Source organism: Aegilops tauschii, chromosome 6 (genome assembly GCF_002575655.3).
Source record: "Aegilops tauschii subsp. strangulata cultivar AL8/78 chromosome 6, Aet v6.0, whole genome shotgun sequence".
Lineage (NCBI taxonomy): Eukaryota > Viridiplantae > Streptophyta > Magnoliopsida > Poales > Poaceae > Aegilops > Aegilops tauschii.
The window spans coordinates 243,824,099-243,841,890 of NC_053040.3; positions in this window are offsets into that span (position 1 = coordinate 243,824,099).

A 17,792-nucleotide genomic window follows, 5' to 3' on the forward strand; every position below is an offset into this window, starting at 1 on the left:
TTTCCCGGGAATTTGAGAAGACCGACACTGTCAACAATAAGGATGGAGTATATGAGTTTTGATGGAACCGTAACAATGCTTCTAAGGGTGGTAGCACCCCAGACCCCCCTGCGACGATCGTTGGATTTTGAGAAGACCCCGAACCTAACCTATTTCTTGCTAGCCCTCTCCGAATCTCGAGGGCGAGATTCATTTTAAGGGTGGTAGGTTTGTAACATACCAAAATTCTAAATTTTGGAATGTTATAATAAATAAATAGTTTTGATTGTTTGTTTGATTGTTGTGTGATTGATTGACTGAAAGTGAGTGAAATTTGAAACTTTTGAAAGTTAAATGGGAGGGAATAAAAGGACTTTCCCAAACTTTCATTTTGCATTTATGATCTCCATGAATTCAAATTCTTTTAACCACAAAAACCTGGAGAGAAGATGACATGACTTCTTCCATTTAAATAAATGAAAAGGGTTTCGAAAAAATTTGAATTTTATTTGGAAATATTTTCCAATTCAGAAACTTTAAGCAACTCAATGATTTTCATGAGAGAAGATAAAATGACTTCTTCAAAACATATGAAATATGAGTTGGAAGTTTAAAAGAATTCAAATTTAAAGTCCCTTTGAAATTATTTTCAATTTGGAGTTATTTGGGTTTTATTCAAATTATTTTTCTCCAAGAATAAAATATATGGAAAATAGGGTAAAATGATTCCCTACATCAGAAAATTGGAGAGAATTAAATTTGGAATAATCTTGATATTTTTAAAATAAGTTTTATTGGGTTTTATTATAGGTGTAGAACTCTTTGTTTTATTTGAATTTCTGTGGATTTTATTTGACTTTACAAAAATGTTCATGCTGTAGAAAATCTTTTTTTGAAAATTTTGACATATTATATGCCTATATAATATTTTTATTTCTGTTGTTTTTATTATTTTTGTTTGTCTTTGTTAAAAAAAGAACTTCGGGCCGACCGAACTGGGCCGCGCCCAGCCTAGCCGACCCAGTGCCTCGCCTCGCCCGACCGAGTCCCCGTCAGAGTCCAGCCAGCGCACGCCATCCGCCGCCGCCGTGGCCGACCCGGCCACCTCCGCGCCGCCTTGCCCCCTCCTCCTATAAATACCGGGCCCCGGGCCCCGTCTCTCCCTCCTCCACGTCGCCGCCGCACTCGCCAAGCCGAGCCGCCGCCGCCGCAGATCACCACCGCCGTAGATCACCGCCGCCCCTGCAACGCCACTGCCGCTATCTCACCACCGACGCCGCACCGCAGCTGCTCCTCTCCCCGCGCTGCTCGCCGCTGCCCATGCCGCGCCGCTGCTCAGCCGCCAGAAACCGTCGCCTTGCCGTCGTTGCCGCACTCGCCGGAGATGCCCGACCCGATCCGTCGCCGAAAATCGCCGGTTTTCGACGAAAACCCCCAGTTTTCGACGAAAACCCCAACCGGTAATAAACTGTTATGTTTTTTCTTTAGGTTTTCTTTTCAAAAACCCTAGATCGGTTTTTTATATAAAACCGGTTTTGTTTAGGTTTACTTATTTAGAGAATGTTCGCTGGTTAGGTTTAGAAAACGAACATTCGTTAGATAGTTTTTTCGGTCAGGGACCTACCTGTGAGTATTTTCTTTATAGATTAGTCCCTGTTCTTCAAACGTTCAGAACTTTTCAACCGTTTGTCCAAATCCAACGAAACCAATGCTCACTTCTTCATTACGATCTCCTCTATCTAGTAAAACAACTTAAACATATTTTTGAAAGTTTAAAATTTGGTTTCAAATAGATTTGAATTCAAACCTCTTTTGTTCATAACTCGAGTTTTATAACTCCGTTTGAGTTGATTCATTTTGCCAATTGAAGTCTTGACCTAAACTTTTTGATAAGGCCAAATTCACTTAATTTTGGTACTGTTAGAAATTGTTTTCGGTTGCAAGAGTTAATTGCTTGTTTTTGAAGTTTTCCAAGATCTTTTCTTTGATTCTTTTGCATGAGTGCTTATGTATGCAATTGCTTGCTCACGATAGATTGAATGGAGTGTGTAGAGTAGAACTATCAGGAGTTATGAGTGCGAATCATCTTCATCAATAGTACAAGGCAAGTTCACACTTTGATCATACTTTTTATACCCAGTTTTTATGCATTAGTTTCAACCCTCAAACATTGCATGAGTAGGAAATGATAACATGTGGGTATTGGGAAGTAGTTGTTGAGGTAGAACCTATTCTCTTATATCAAACCCTGGGAGTTTCTACGTTATGCTTACTGTTATGCTATGCTCGTAGACGTGGTTTGGTTTTGAGAGAATTCATGAAAGATGTGAGAGTTATTGTTAACTATGGTTTAACTTTAGGTGGCTACTTTAATACACATCTGGGTGGATTGGTTGGGGTACCCTGGGGATACCAGTGGATTGCCCGGACACCTGGGGAATCCAGTGTTGCAAGGAGATCCCGGGGAATCCGTGTGATCATCATATGGTTCGCCACCCAGGCTCAAAGGGATCATAAGATTATTCATGCTAGAAACTTCCGTGTGCAGCCACAAGCCATTATGGGCTCTGGCATAGTTGAGTAAGTTGTGGGAAACCTTTCCATGATGGGCTAGCAGATGTAGGGGATTGTAGGTGTACCGGCCTATCTATCGGTTAAGGGGACCTCTTCGGAAAGACTGTGTCCCGGTCATCCGTTTCTCAAACTTCATGCAGTGCGAGAAATACAATGGAGGAGATCAAGTGTTGTGGGGAAAAGTGTGCAAACCTCTGCGGAGTGTACAAACTAATCATGATTAGCCGTGTCCCCGGTTATGGAAATCCTGAGTATTTGGTACTTGAATTACTTGATTGATCTCATCACTTTACTTAATTAATTTGTTGGGTTTGATTATTAATTTGGGATTGAGATGGGGTTACCATTCTCAATGTTTTCAACAAACTTTGTAGTTAAATAAAATATATTCCTTTGTTGTAGGGAAAAATTGGCTTTACGCAAAATGATAAACTTAGAGCCTCCACTAGCTAAATATGCATGTAGTGATAGCTATTATTCAACATTATCCTATGGTGTGAATTTGCGAGTACATTCAATGTACCGACCCTTTGTGGCTGCAACGTCTCATGTTGCAGGAATCTTACGACGAGTAAGTGATACGTTAGGGTTACGATTTCTACACTCAACTTTGCCGTTGGTGTTGATGGGAATCCACAACCTTGTTGTTACTTCCGCTATTTGGATTGAGGTAATAGTATTTATGTTACTTTATACATGTGATTTACCTCTGTTATAAATCCTCTAGTACTGTGTGTGTCAGCCTACCGATCCAGGGATGACACTTAGAGACTTGACCGCCTAAGGTCGGGTCGGAACAAGATGGTATTAGAGCACATGTTGACTGTAGGACATGACCCCTAGAAACTGGCAAGCCCATAGGAAAGATTTTCTCTCAAACTTTATTTTTAAAAAGATCTTTTACCTTTCTTCTCTTCTGAGCTTTATCAAATATTCCCTTTTTAGTTAGACTATACCCCTTTCCCCTTTTTGACCACACGAAGATTCGACTGTTGAGACCACTCCAAGAAGGACAAGATATCGGGCAACTAAGACCACTTCGGAATGAAGAGGATTTTACTGAGCATTATAATAATGGAAACTACAACGGTTGAAGACTCCGAAGACTAGGAGAATTTGAAGGCTTTGAAGAATTCCCAGATAGGTATGTCCTAGGAAGGTTACCCTTATGGAATTTGTCAGACAATTGAAGCTGCCAATACCCGAGATCAAGGTGTGTCAGAGAAAGACCGGAACATGGAGCGTTAAAACACAAAGCTTTGACAAGCAAACCCTAAGGCAGGAGATATCAACTATGGAAGGATAGCTCATGGCAATGACATGGGCATAAACACGGTTATCCGTGATGTTATCGCCCGCTTATGCTATTGTTACCGTGCTGAGATAGGCATGCATTTCTTCGGAAGGATTGGATAGTAGAAGGCTGATGGAGCATCCATCAGCAAAGGATGTAGTTTTAACCTTAGCTGGTGTATCGCTAGGATCTGGAGTATTACATCAGGAAGTTTAAGATGAACCTTCAGGAAGCTGTATTTGATAAGGAAGCATTTCATGAAGAACTCAGGACCCAGAAGCTGAAAGTAGCCAAGCTGGAGGAGCAAAACCTTGAGACAGCAAAGATTCCTCAGGAACTGAAGAACAATAGGATCATGGTTCATGTCAAGGATGTTGAAACCCAGAAGTTTGGAACGTAGCTCCAGAATACTAAAGGATGTCTCGAGAGACCTCGTGTCAACAGAGATGATCTAAAAAAAGAACTTGAGAAGGACATGCACGATCGGAAGAAGCCATCGGAGACTTCAAGAGTTTGGCGATTTTGAAGATTTATTGACCTTTAGAAGACCAAACCCCTGTTATATACCTACGTTAGATGCGACGTTTGTGAGATGTCATTTGTTTGATGTTTTTTTGACAGCCACACAAAAAAATCTGTCTTTTCAAAACTATTGTTTGCATTGTGTGTATCCCTCCCTATCTCTCTTATCTCACCCCAAAACCCCTAGTCCCAATAGAGGATGAATGGAGATGAACCCATATTTTCTGGACCAATGACTCAAATGGAGACGGACCGATGGATTCATAACATGGAAGATCATATGGAGAATAACTCTATGGCCGGGAAGGATATGGCCCAGCATGCTCTTCAGTGCTGGGAAAGAGGTGCTGCTACTTGGTGGATGATGTACCAAACCATCAATGGATGGCAAGGAGTAACCACTTGGACGGAATTTAAGTTGACTTTACTAAAGTATCGTCTTGTGTCCCTGAATTTGAAGCCTTATGGAAATGATATGAAGAAACCATGTGCATGCAAGCTTTGTGGAGAAATAGGACACAACCATAAAGAACACAAGGGTGAATGCGCTCATTGTGAAGAAAGTCACCCAGCTGAAGAATGCCCAACTAGGCAGATTACTTGTTTCTTGTGTGAAGGAACTACCCACTACCCTGCTTAGTGTCACATTTACCCTGTGGTTCAAGGAACCATTCAGCAGAAGAAAGAAGCAATGATAGAAGCCCTGATTGGAACGGGAAAGTCCAGGAAGAGAAATATATTGGATTCCTGGAAGGACCTGAGTCATATCACCCGTTTCAGGTGCAAGGAGTCAGGGCACTACTTCAGCGGTTGCCCAAAAGGAAACCTCAAGACTTGTTAGAAGTAATATGGTTTTTGTTGTAATGAAGCAGGGCACTTTGCCAGAGATTGTCCCAATGAGAAGGAGACTTTTGCTAAATAGTTGAGTTGCAACAAAAGAAATATAGTAGTAGTAGTGCGAACATTTCTTTTATATGGAGGTGTTGAGTTGAGGCATGTAATGGAAATACAGGAGATTGTAATAATTTGTGAATCAATAAAGTTAGCATCACTGGTACTGATGGATTTGATGAGTAGTTACTCTAAAAAGAAAGATTTTGACCATTTTCGAGGATATGAGAAATATGGTCTATAGAAGAATTTGTGCATTTTAAGGGCGGTTGTACCTCGTGAGGACACTTGACCCCTGGAAAGGATAATGACATTCCACGGAGTGGACTTCGGACAAAATAAGTACGAGTTTTGTCTCGATATGTGGGATACCCCAAGAGTATGAAGGGATGAAGTACTATTGGATATAAAGGAGGTATAATGTTGGTAATATGGAGCAATTGTAAATCCATGATGAGTCTGAGTAATCACGTCTTAGTTTGGTACCAATAGAAGGAAGAGAGACAGTACAATTGGATGGATTTAAGAATGTTAGGAAGCTGGATGTTGGGATAATGATCAGTTGCCCACGATGATGAGTTCAAGGTTTACAAGTAATGAGATGGGCCATAACCCACAGGCTCCAGGACCTGCCAAGAAGCAAGCACACTCTTGCTGAAGGAAAAACCCTGGAAGAAGTTACGACCTTATCAACAGACGATCTTATAGGAGTTTACGCAAAACCTGAGAGTTGTGAAGAAACTATAGATGTTTGTTTGGCGTGCAGAATCAATGGATTTTATCCGAACTTAGTTCGTTGACAAGAGAAATTCTGCAATGCTTGTGAGGATGACCGAGTGTTAGAATGCGAGATTCGCTAAACCATGTACAAGGTAATGATTTGGGTGCGGGATGGATTGATCACCATACCGACTTACTCTTATTATTCGCCTCTGCTATATGGGATGGTAAATCTGAGTGACTTACCCATGTAGAGAGACGACGATCAAAACCTTGTTTAAACCTTAGAATGGTATGACAATTTTCCCTTATACAAGGCAGCTGGTGCCAATCGTAGGATATACGGTGAGGTTCAGCCCAGACCCATTTCCTGAAGGAGAAACCATAAATTGATGACCACCATGAGATATCGATAATTGTTTAGTATTGGCGCCAGACCCGTCAGCTAAGAAGAACCAGTCTCGGAAGAACCTTACCAAGGACACAAGGATTCACGAAAAGGTTATGCCACTATCGGAAGAGCCAGAGTAGGAATTTTCCCGGGAATTTGAGAAGACCGACACTGTCAACAATAAGGATGGAGTATATGAGTTTTGATGGAACCGTAACAATGCTTCTAAGGGTGGTAGCACCCCAGACCCCCCTGCGATGATTGTTGGATTTTGAGAAGACCCCGAACCTAACCTATTTCTTGCTAGCCTCTCCGAATCTCGAGGGCGAGATTCATTTTAAGGGTGGTAGGTTTGTAACATACCAAAATTCTAAATTTTGGAATGTTATAATAAATAAATAGTTTTGATTGTTTGTCCAAACTAATCATGATTAGCCGTGTCCCCAGTTATGGACATCTCGAGTATTTGGTGCTTGAATTACTTGATTGATCTCATCACTTTACTTAATTAATTTGTTGGGTTTGATTATTTATTTGGGATTGACATGGGGTTACCATTCTCAATGTTTTCAACAAACTTTGTAGTTAAATAAAATATATTCCTTTGTTGTAGGGAAAAATTGGCTTTACGCAAAATGATAAACTTAGAGCCTCCACCAGCCAAATATGCATGTAGTGATAGCTATTATTCAACATTATCCTATGGTGTGAATTTGCCAATACATTCAATGTACTGACCCTTCGTGGCTGCAACGTCTCATGTTGCAGGAATCTTACGACGAGTAAGTGATACATTAGGGTTACGATTTCTACACTCAACTTTGTCGTTGGTGTTGATGGGAATCTACAACCTTGTTGTTACTTCCGCTATTTGGATTGAGGTAATAGTATTTACGTTACTTTATACATGTGATTTACCTCTGTTATAAATCCTCGAGTACTGTGCGTGTCAGCATAGCGATCCAGGGATGACACTTAAGCACAGAGACTTGATCGTCTGAGGTTGGGTCGCTACACCAAAGGACCCTACTTGAACAAACCTCGATGGTAAACCGCGGTGTCTCCCATTGCTTCCCTGCAACACACATAAGGAAGATCTTGATCAGGTTAACTGAGAGTTGCCATACTATCAGTCGAATATGTATTGAGTACAGCCAAATTCGATTGGTGACACATGTATAACAATACAAAATTGTACCCACAACAAATGAAAATCAAATTGCAGAACTGAACCAAACAGTTAAATAGACAGCAAACCAAATGAACCAAAATAGTTAACTAAGCACGACATTGCAGAATAGAAACATGTGCTAGAAGATAAGACAGTTAACAAAACAAAGAATGCTTGAGAACAGTACTACGAAATGTAGCAATTGTTGGACCAAAGTGTTAACTGAACATTACATTTCAGAGGACCAAACAATTAACTGAACATCAGATTGCATATTAACATTATAGAGGACAAATCACTAGAAGGCACTGGCTGTGGCCTCGAGAAAACATCACGAACTGTATTTTAAAGTAGACAACCGCGCGGCGGTGTCGACGGTGGCCTCGAAGAAGAGGTGCTCCTCCAAGATCTGGCGGTCGACACGCATGTCAGCCATAGAGACCTCGTTCGCGCGTGCGGCCGCATGCTACTCAGCTCCATGTTATACTGCGTGTAAAATGGCTGTGGGCGGCGCTTAATTGGAGGAGGGGGGCATTGATTTCGGTGGAAGGTGTCGCTCCGTCAGTCCATGGTGCGATTACTGCCATGACTTCGTGAGCAGAAGGTGTTTCTTCGAGTGTCGAGCCTCCAATGATTTCTTCATTTGGTTCGATGACAAGAGGGATGATCTGTTCTGGGCCATTGACTCCGGCGTCCTTGCCCTCATCCTGCCACTCCACGGATGGCCTGAAAAGCCGTTCCAAAAAGGTGTTCTTAGGGACCGGGTCGCGTTTGGCTCCCATGAGAGCAAGGATGTCAGCAGCTTGATTGCTGTCTCTAGAGACATGGTGAAATTCTAACTCTTCAAACCGGGCGGATATTTTAAGGACGACATTCCGATATGCCGCCATCTTTGGGTCTTTAGCATCGAATTCACCATTGACTTGGGAGATGGCGAGGTTAGAGTCTCCACGTACCTCAAGCCGTTGTATGCCCATTGACGTTGCCATCCGAAGTCCATGCAACAGAGCCTCGTATTCGGTTGCGTTGTTGGAATCAGTATACATAATAAGTAGTACATACCGAATATTGTCGCCAGTGGAGGATGTAAGGATAACACCAGCCCCCAGTCCGGCTAGCATCTTGGAGCCGTCAAAGTACATTATCCAATGTGAGTATTTATTATGTTCTCTGGGGAGCTCAGCATCTGTCCATTCGACGAGAAAGTGGGGAAACAACTGAGATTTAATAGCTCGGTGATACGTTCATTTTGCATCATGCTTTTATGTTGACATTTATTTCATTATGGGCTGTTATTTCACATTACGTTACAATACTTATGCCCTTTCTCTCTTATTTTATAAGATTTACATGAAGAGGGAGCATGCCAGCAGCTGTAATTCTGGACTGGAAAGGAGCAAATCTGAGAGACTTATTCTCCAAAACTCCAAATGTCCTGAAACTTTACAGAGAATTATTTTGGAATATATAAAAATACTGGGCGAAGAAGTAACAAAAGGGGACCCACCAGGAGGCCACAAGCCTGGGGAGCGCGCCCTACCCCCCAGGGTGCGCCCCTAGGGCTTATGGGTCCCCTGGCCATCGTCTGGTGCCCATCTTCTACTATATGGAGGGTTTTGACCTAGAAAAAAAATCAGAAGAGAGCTTTCAGGACGAAGCGCCGCTGTCTCGAGGCGGAACCTGGGCAGAAGCAATCTAGGGCTTCGGGGGAGCTATTCTGCCGGGGAAACTTCCCTCCGGGAGGGGGAAATCGAAGCCATCGTCATCACCAACGATCCTCTCATCGAGGGTGGGTCAATCTTCATCAACATCTTCACCAGCACCATCGCCTCTCAACCCCTAGTTCATCTCTCGTATTCAATATTTGTCCCAAAACCTCAGATCGGTACTTGTGGGTTGCTAGTAGTGTTGATTACTCCTAGTTGATGCTAGTTGGTTTATTTGGTGGAATATCGTATGTTCAGATCCTTAATGATATTCAATACCCCTTGTCGGCGTTCTGGGAACGGGGGTCCCCAGACTTTCCTGCATGCGGCCCATGGCATGGCTCCACTCGCGGCCCAGTATGGCCCGTCTTCACCAACAAACGCCCAAGACCCTCGCGAGGGGCCAAGCCTCGCGAGGCGGACGACACAAGACCTCCTTGGGAGTGGCCTCACCAGGCTGGCTCGCGAGGGGCGGAGAGATCAAGGCAAGGCGAGCCTCGTGAGGTTCCAGTGACGTCAGCCATGACGACCAAGACCAGGCGGGCGCCAGCGCGCACAGTGTCCTCGTTTCCTCTTTGGTGCTAAGGAGGCAAGCGCGGGCGAGGAGTACCGAGGCATAAGGCAAAGGTTTCCATATCGGTGCAACGAGACCAAGACCAGCAGGACGGCAGGACGAAGGTCACCGTGGAGCCCAAGACGGCGTCACCGCCAGAGCCTTTGGCAGGCGAAGACCACCTTTAGTCAGGATAGCTTGTACTAGTTGTCCCCCTTCAAATTGGCCGTTGTTGGCTCCCTTCCCGCCCAATATTTGGGGAGAGGACCAGGGCCTCTATAAATAGGACTAGCCACCACAGTAGGAGGCAACAGATTCAGATCATCCTCAGCCACACAAGTTCACCAAGCACAAGAACACCTCTCCTCAGGAGGTTTTTCTTCCCCTTGTACTGTTCATCCTCAGCCCAAGAGGCAATCCACCACACCACACTGGAGTAGGGTATTACACCACAACGGTGGCCCGAACCAGTATAAATCTCGTGTCTCTTGTGTTGCGGATTCGTCGAGCTAGGCTTTGAGATCGCGGTGAGGCTGAGGGCGTGATTAGGTAGAGGGGAATCTTCGTGCGCACACCAGTGTTCGAACCTCAAGGGTTTTGTCGGAACCCGAAATCCGACATTTGGCGCGCCAGGTAGGGGTGCGTCGGAGCTTTCCTTCCGTCAATCTGCGCTCCGCCATCACCACGCTTCGCCCCCATGGCAGGCGCCGCGCTTCCGGCTCCGACGACTGGTGCCAGTGGCAGGGCCAGGGGGCTCCAAGCCTTGGCCCCCGCCTTACGGCAGGTGCAGTGGCCGCCCAAGTTCATGCCGGAGATGCCACCGCACTACGACGGCGCGGCGGACCAGGTGGCTTTCCTGCTGGCATACGAGGAGGCCATCCTTAAGGCCGGGGGAGACGACAAGGTCATGACCAACTAGCTTCCCATGGCCCTCACTGGTGTGCCGCGCGCCTGGCTGCTCAACCTCCCCGGATCCACGGTGGCATCTTGGGAGGAGCTGCGCAGTCTCTTCGCCGCGCGCTTCGTGGCACCGGCGCCCCACGCGGTCGCGGCCCTCCTCAGCGGCTCGCAAGCGCCACCCTCGGACCGCCACGCCAAGCCGTTCTTCTGCCAGATCAGCACCGCTCCCGTGTGGCAGGGAGCTCCCCCGGGTTGGGTGGCGCCCAAGGCCGACCTGACCTTCGACTCGGAAGATCACCTCGTTACCACCGTCGGCTCGGGCGTGCTCCCTATGCTTTGCACGCCCACCATTTGCCACGTAGCCGTCACCAAGACCCTCATCGACTGCGGCGCCGGCCTCAACGTGCTCTCGGTGAAGGCCTTCAGCCTCCTTCACGTACCACTCGAGTGGCTCCGCCCCAGCAAGGCCTTCTCCGGTGTCGGAGGCGGCTCCTCTAGCCCCCTGGGGCAGATCCGTCTTCCCGTGACCTTCGGTACCCGCGAAAACTACCGCACTGAGCTGATCGAGTTCGACATCGCCCACATCGGCCTCCCGTACAACGCTATTCTTGGGTACCCAGCTCTAGCTCAGTTCATGGCGGCGACCCATCCGGCCTACAACCTCATGAAGATGCCTGGGAGCAAGGATGTCCTCACTATAGTGGGAGATACCAAGGAGGCTCTCGCGGCACTCAAGCTTGCCCTCAAGACTGCCGCGGCGGCGCAACCAGCCGACGCGGGCACCTCCGGAGCTAAGGCGGCCGCGCCGACCAAGAAGAAGCAGTTGTTCACCCAAGACCGGGCAGAAACCAAGCAGGTGCCGGTCGAGGAAGACAGGTCCTCAGGAGCCACTTTCACCATAGGGCGCCAACCTCGACCCCGACCAAGAGGAGCCACTGATGAAGTTCTTGCGCGCAAACAAGGAAGTATTTGCCTGGGAACCTGACCAGCTGGTAGGGGTCCCAAGAGGAGTGATTGAGCATCACTTGAAGGTGTGCCCCAATGTACGCCTTGTGAAGCAGAGAGCGCGGCGGCAGTCCACGGAGAAGCAGTCCTTCATCGTCCAAGAAACCCGCAAGCTGGAGGTAGCAGGCGTCATTCGCGAGGTCCGGTACCCAGAATGGTTGGCAAATCCCATCGTTGTGCCCAAGAAAGGCTGAAAGGAGCGCATGTGTGTCGACTTCACCAACCTCAACAAGGCCTGCCCCCAAGATCCGTTCCCGCTTCCACGCATCGACCAGATCGTCGACTCCACCGCCGAGTGTGACCTGCTGTGCTTCCTAGATGCGTTCTCAGGCTACCACCACATCAAGATGGCGGTAGAAGACGTCGAGAAGATGGCCTTCCTGACCCCGTGCGGGGTATACTGCTACACTTGCATGCCGTTCGGGCTGCGCAATGCGGGCGCGACCTTTCAACGGCTGATGCACATCGCCCTGGGTCGGCAGCTCGGGAGGAATGCCGAAGCCTACGTCGACGACATTGTGGTGAAGTCTCAGGAGGCGAGAACTTTAATTCAAGTCCTGGAAGACACCTTCAAAAGCCAGCGCCAGGTAGACTTGCGGCTTAAGGGAGAAATGCGTGTTTGGCGTCCCTTCTGGCAAGCTGCTGGGTTTCCTCATGTCCAACAGAGGGATCGAGGCGAACCCGGAGAAGGTCAAGGCGATCGAAGACTTGAGTCCACAACAAACCCTCAAGGAGATGCAGAAGCTCGCCGGTCGCGTGACCGCGTTGGGGCGTTTCATCTCCAAGCTGGGAGAGCGTGCCCTACCGTTCTTCAAGCTGATGAAGAAAAAGGGCCCATTCGAGTGGACTCCAGAGGCCGGCCAAGCGTTTCAAGACCTCAAGAGATACCTGACCAGCCCTCCGGTGATGGTGGAGCCCCGACCTCTCGAGCCCCTGGTGCTGTACCTTGCCGCCACCCCTTACTCCGCCAGCGCAGCTCTGGTGGCGGTCCAGGAGGAGCGCCGGGTCAGGGATGCGTCGCGCCAAGCCGCTCCCTCAGCCGGGGCGCCGCAAGACCCAGAGGGCTCCGTGTTGGCTGCGGCGATGCCAGCAAAGGACCAGGCTCCACAAGACGACGCACTTGGGCCTGCGGAAGCCCCAACGAGCGACCAGGCTTTGGGGGCCTCATCATCTCAGGAGACGCCCCAACCTCCGAAAGCCGCGGGCCTCACCAATGCACCCGCCCTCGTCGAGCACCTCGTGTATTTTGTCAGCATGGTGTTGCGGGAGGCGAGGGCGCGGTACCCCATGCCTCAGAAGCTCCTACTCGCGCTCTTGGTGGCCTCACGCAAGCTGTGGCACTACTTTCAAGGTCACCCCATCAAGGTCGTCTCGGCCTACCCGTTGGAGAGGGTGCTTAGGAGCCCCAACTCCGCCGGGAGAGTCGCTGAGTGGAACATCGAGCTACAGGCATTCCTGTTGGAGTTCAACACAACCAGGGTCATCAAGGGAGCCGCGCTCGCTGATTTAGTGGCAGAATGGACGGACGCCCCGGGGCTTGAGAAGGCGAGGATCGGTCCCTCTCGCCGGGGAGTGAAGCGCCAGACGGCTGGGTTATGTATTTCGATGGCGCCTTTGTGCGCAAGGGCGCGGGGGCTGGAGTGGTGCTCATCTCACCCACTCAGGACAAGCTTTACTACGTCGTGCAGCTCTGCTTCCAGCAGGGCGAGAAGGTCTGCAACAACATAGCAGAGTACAAAGGCCTCATAGCTGGCCTCAAGGCCGCAGTGGCCCTGGGGGTGAAGCGCCTCACCATCAAGGGCGACTCGCAGCTCCTCGTCAACTTCTCCAACAAAGTGTACGAGCCGAAGGACGAGCACATGGAGGCGTACCTCGCGGAGGTGCGCAAGATGGAGAAGCAGTTCTTGGGCCTGGAATTGCAGCATGTGCCCTGTGGCACCAACAAGGAAGCCGGCGACATCGCCAGGAGAGCATCCAAACGGCTACCCCAAGAGCCTGGCGTCTTCGAGGAGCGGCTCTTGAAGCCATCGGCAACACCGCCACTTTCAAGAACCCCGCTGCCTCAGGAGGAGCTCCCTCAACCACCTGCCTTAGGAGCCCCGGCCTGCGGCCCGACCTCGGGAGCACGCTTACTCTTGGCGCTCGAGCCTTAGGAGGGGTGTTGGACCAGGGAATTCAAGGAATACCTGATGCAAGGGACGCTGCCGGAGAAGGAGGAGGACGTGGAGCGTGTGGCCCGACAGGCCACGGCATACTGCGTCTAGGACGGTGAGTTATACAGGAAACGACCAAATGACGTTTCCCTGCGTTGCATCTCCAGGGAGCAGGCGAAAGAGCTGCTGGCCGACATACACGGCAGGGACTACGGGCACCACTCGTCGTCACGGACCCTCGTCGGCAAGGTGTTTCGCAGTGGATTCTACTGGCCTACGGCACTCAACGATGCGACTGAGCTGGTGAAGTCCTGCGAGGCATGCCAGTTCCACGCCAAGCAGATCCATCAGCCGGCTCACGGCATCCAGACCATCCCACTCTCGTGGCCATTCGCGGTCTGGGGACTGGATATCTTGGGCCTGTTCCCTCGAGCGCCTGGGGGCTACCGCTACCTCTACGTCGCCATCGACAAGTTCACCAAGTGGGCGGAGGTAGAAGCCGTCCGCACCATCCTTGCCGGCTCCACGGTCAAGTTCATCAAAGGTCTCATGAGCCGGTTTGGGGTCCCCAACCGCATCATCACCGACAACGGCTCGCAGTTCACTAGCAATCTCTTCAAGACGTATTGTGCTAACCTTGGAACGCAGATCTGCTACGCTTCCGTGGCACACCCTTGGAGCAATGGCCAGGCCGAACGCGCCAACGCAGAGGTCCTGAGAGGCCTCAAGACCAGGACCTTCAAGAAGAAGCTCGAGGCCTGCGGCAGGGGCTGGTACGACGAGCTCCAGTCCGTGCGGTGGTCCATCCGCACCACCGCCACCAAGCCAACGGGCGAGACCCCATTCTTCCTCGTCTACGAAGTAGAGGCGGTTCTCCCTCATGAGGTCAGGCATCGCTCCGAGCGGGTCCGGGCGTTTGATGAGACGCAGCAGGATGCCATGCGGGGGATGGACCTCATGCTGGGGGAGGAACGTCGCCGTGAAGCCACGCTACGGGCGGCAAGATATCAGCAGGCGCTGCGGCGGTACCACTATCGCAGCGTTCGCTCCAGGACGCTCGAGGTGGGTGACCTCGTCCTATGGCGAGTGCTCTCCAGGGAAGGGCTGCATAAGCTCTCACCCATGTGGGAGGGCCTATTTAGGGTCGCCCACGTCTCCAGGCCTGGCGCCGTGTGCCTGGAGACGCAGGACGGTGTACCCATCCAGAACACCTGGAACATCCAGCACCTCCGGAAGTTCTACCCATGAAGAAAGGCCCAGTTCCTGTGAAGAAGGCCCCGTGCCTGTGAAGGTCTCCCCTCGTGACACTCTAACGTAATAATGAGTGGGGCTGTACACGCCCTGGAGTCTCAGGAGTGCCGCCCTCGGGCCTCTGGGGCTCCCTCCCACGTCCTAGTGGCACCGCTTAGCTCCGCGCTGGTGAGAAGACAAGAAGACTAGACTAGGTGCCGGACGCGGCTTTTTCATTTGCTTTCCGTAGTTGGCTTGCCCCCCTTTAATCAAAATTTGCTTTATGATGTTGCTTGTTGATCTTGTTTCGTCGACTTCTGCTTCTGTTTGTGCCTTCGGTTCTTTGTTTGACCTGTACCCTCTCTCACGTCCCTCGCGAGGGGGCTGGATAGGTGCCCTCGTGCCCTCGTGAGCGTCTTGTTTGTTTTTTCGCGAGGCACCCTCGTTCGAGCAGCAAGCTGGCGCACCTCTCTCAATCCGCGCCCCTCGGGTACCGCAATACGAGGCGCTGGGTCATGGCCAGAGGCGCCTGCGACCAGGGCTTGGATCTCCTAACAAATTTTTGCAGTTCCTCCTCGCCAGGTACTGGGAAACGCGTGCCTCATGAGGCGGAAACTACTTCAAGCGCATCAAGCTAAGTTATTCCTACGTGCCTATATAAAACATTGCTATTGCGACGCAGCACAGGAATGATAAACACAGCATAACAACTTGGAAATCATAGTTTGTTGCACGCCCCCACGGGGCCCCATACTTGTCTCTCTCAATGCAGGAAGGAAAAGAAGAACGAAACAAAAGCGGCGCATGCCATGCAACAGTTCGCGAGGAGTGATCCGTGACGCCCTCCTGGGATCAGCCAGACCCCACTCACGCTTCACCGGAGCGCGACGACGAGACGACCCGCTGCCGCCCTCGAAGCGGGCGCGGCGGCTGGTCATAGCCGCCGCTGGTGGAGCTGTCGCTGGAGGAAGAGCCGTCGTAGCTTGACGAGCCGCGGTCGGCGCCGAGAGCGGGTCCGCCTTCGTCCTCATCACGACTGTCGCCAAGACCGAGCACCTCGTCGCCGTCGTTGTCCTCAGGGCAGCAGCCGACGCGGCGGCCATCTTCTCCGAACACCCTCACGTAGAGGGTCGCGTTGCCGTCGTACTTGAAGTGGAGGGTGCACCGGCTGCCCAGGCTGCGTGTGCGGGCAAACGTCTGCCAGCCGCGGGCTAGGGCAGCGTTGCCCGCGATGGAGGTCTCGACCGCAACCCAGGAAGCTTTGCTACAGCAGCCGTCCGGCTGCAGCCAGAGCCCACCTGGACCTGCGGCCGACAGCTTGTCGGTGAAGAAGCGCGGGAGCTGAAGCCAGTTGCCGGCAGGGTTCTCTGACTACACCACGAACTCCAGCAGCACCTCCGCTAGTGAAAGCACGGTCGGGGAGGCCGCGCGACCATGGCGCGCCTCCCTTCATCGACGGGGCTGCCTCGACATGGGAGGCTCCCACCACGCGAAGGGGCACCGCCGCAGCCGTGACGGGCCACGGCGGGGGTCGTGGAGTGCTTGCGAGGACGACCGCATCCACGCTTGGGTGGCGGAGAGCCAGGCCCCTCCTGGCGAGCCTTCCCCTTCTCCACGGCCGAAAACCTCTTCGCAGGCGCCATGGGAGTCGCTACTGGCAATGGAGCAAGGGAGGAGAGGTGAGCGGAATGGGAAGAGATGGGCGACGGGGGCCCGACCCCCTCCTCATTTGTAGCAGGAGAAGGCCAACCGGCGATCCCCATGATCATAGGTAATGATGATATTTCTCTGCATGCAGCAGGGACTCGTCAAGTCGGGCAGTTGACGAGGCAGCGTGGGGAAGCGAAGATGCCCACGTCCAATCAATCGCCATGCGTCGACCAAGGTCGCAGTCTGTTGGGGCCCGCGGCGCTCCACACTTGCCCTTTGGCTTCGGCTCGAAGCCAAGTCCGAGTGCGCCTTGGGCCCGGGGGCTACTGCCGGCGTTCTGGGAACGGGGGTCCCCAGACTTGCCTGCCTGCGGCCCATGGCAGGGCTCCACTCGCGGCCCAGTATGGCCCGTCTTCACCAGCAAACGCCCAAGACCCTCGCGAGGGGCCAAGCCTCGCGAGGCGGACGACACAAGACCTCCTCAGGAGTGGCCTCACCAGGCTGGCTCGCGAGGGGCAGAGAGATCAAGGCAAGGCGAGCCTCGCGAGGTTCCAGTGACGTAAGCCATGACGACCAAGACCAGGCGGGCGCCAACGCGCACAGTGTCCTCGTTTCTTCTTTGGTGCTAAGGAGGCAAGCGCGGGCGAGGAGTACCGAGGCATCAGGCAAAGGTTTCCATATCGGTGCAACGAGATCAAGACCAGCAGCATGGCAGGACAAAGGTCACCGTGGAGCCCAAGACGGCGTCACGGCCAGAGCCTTTGGCTGGCGAAGACCACCTTTAGTCAGGATAGCTTGTACTAGCTATCCCCCTTCAAATTGGCCGTTGTTGGCTCCCTTCCCGATCAATATTTGGGGAGAGGACCAGGGCCTCTATAAATAGGACTAGCCACCACAGTAGGAGGCAACAGATTCAGATCATCCTCACCCACACATGTTCACCAAGCACAAGAACACCTCTCCTCAGGAGGCTGTTCTTCCCCTTGTACTGTTCATCCTCAGCCCAAGAGGCAATCCACCACACCACACTGGAGTAGGGTATTACACCACAAC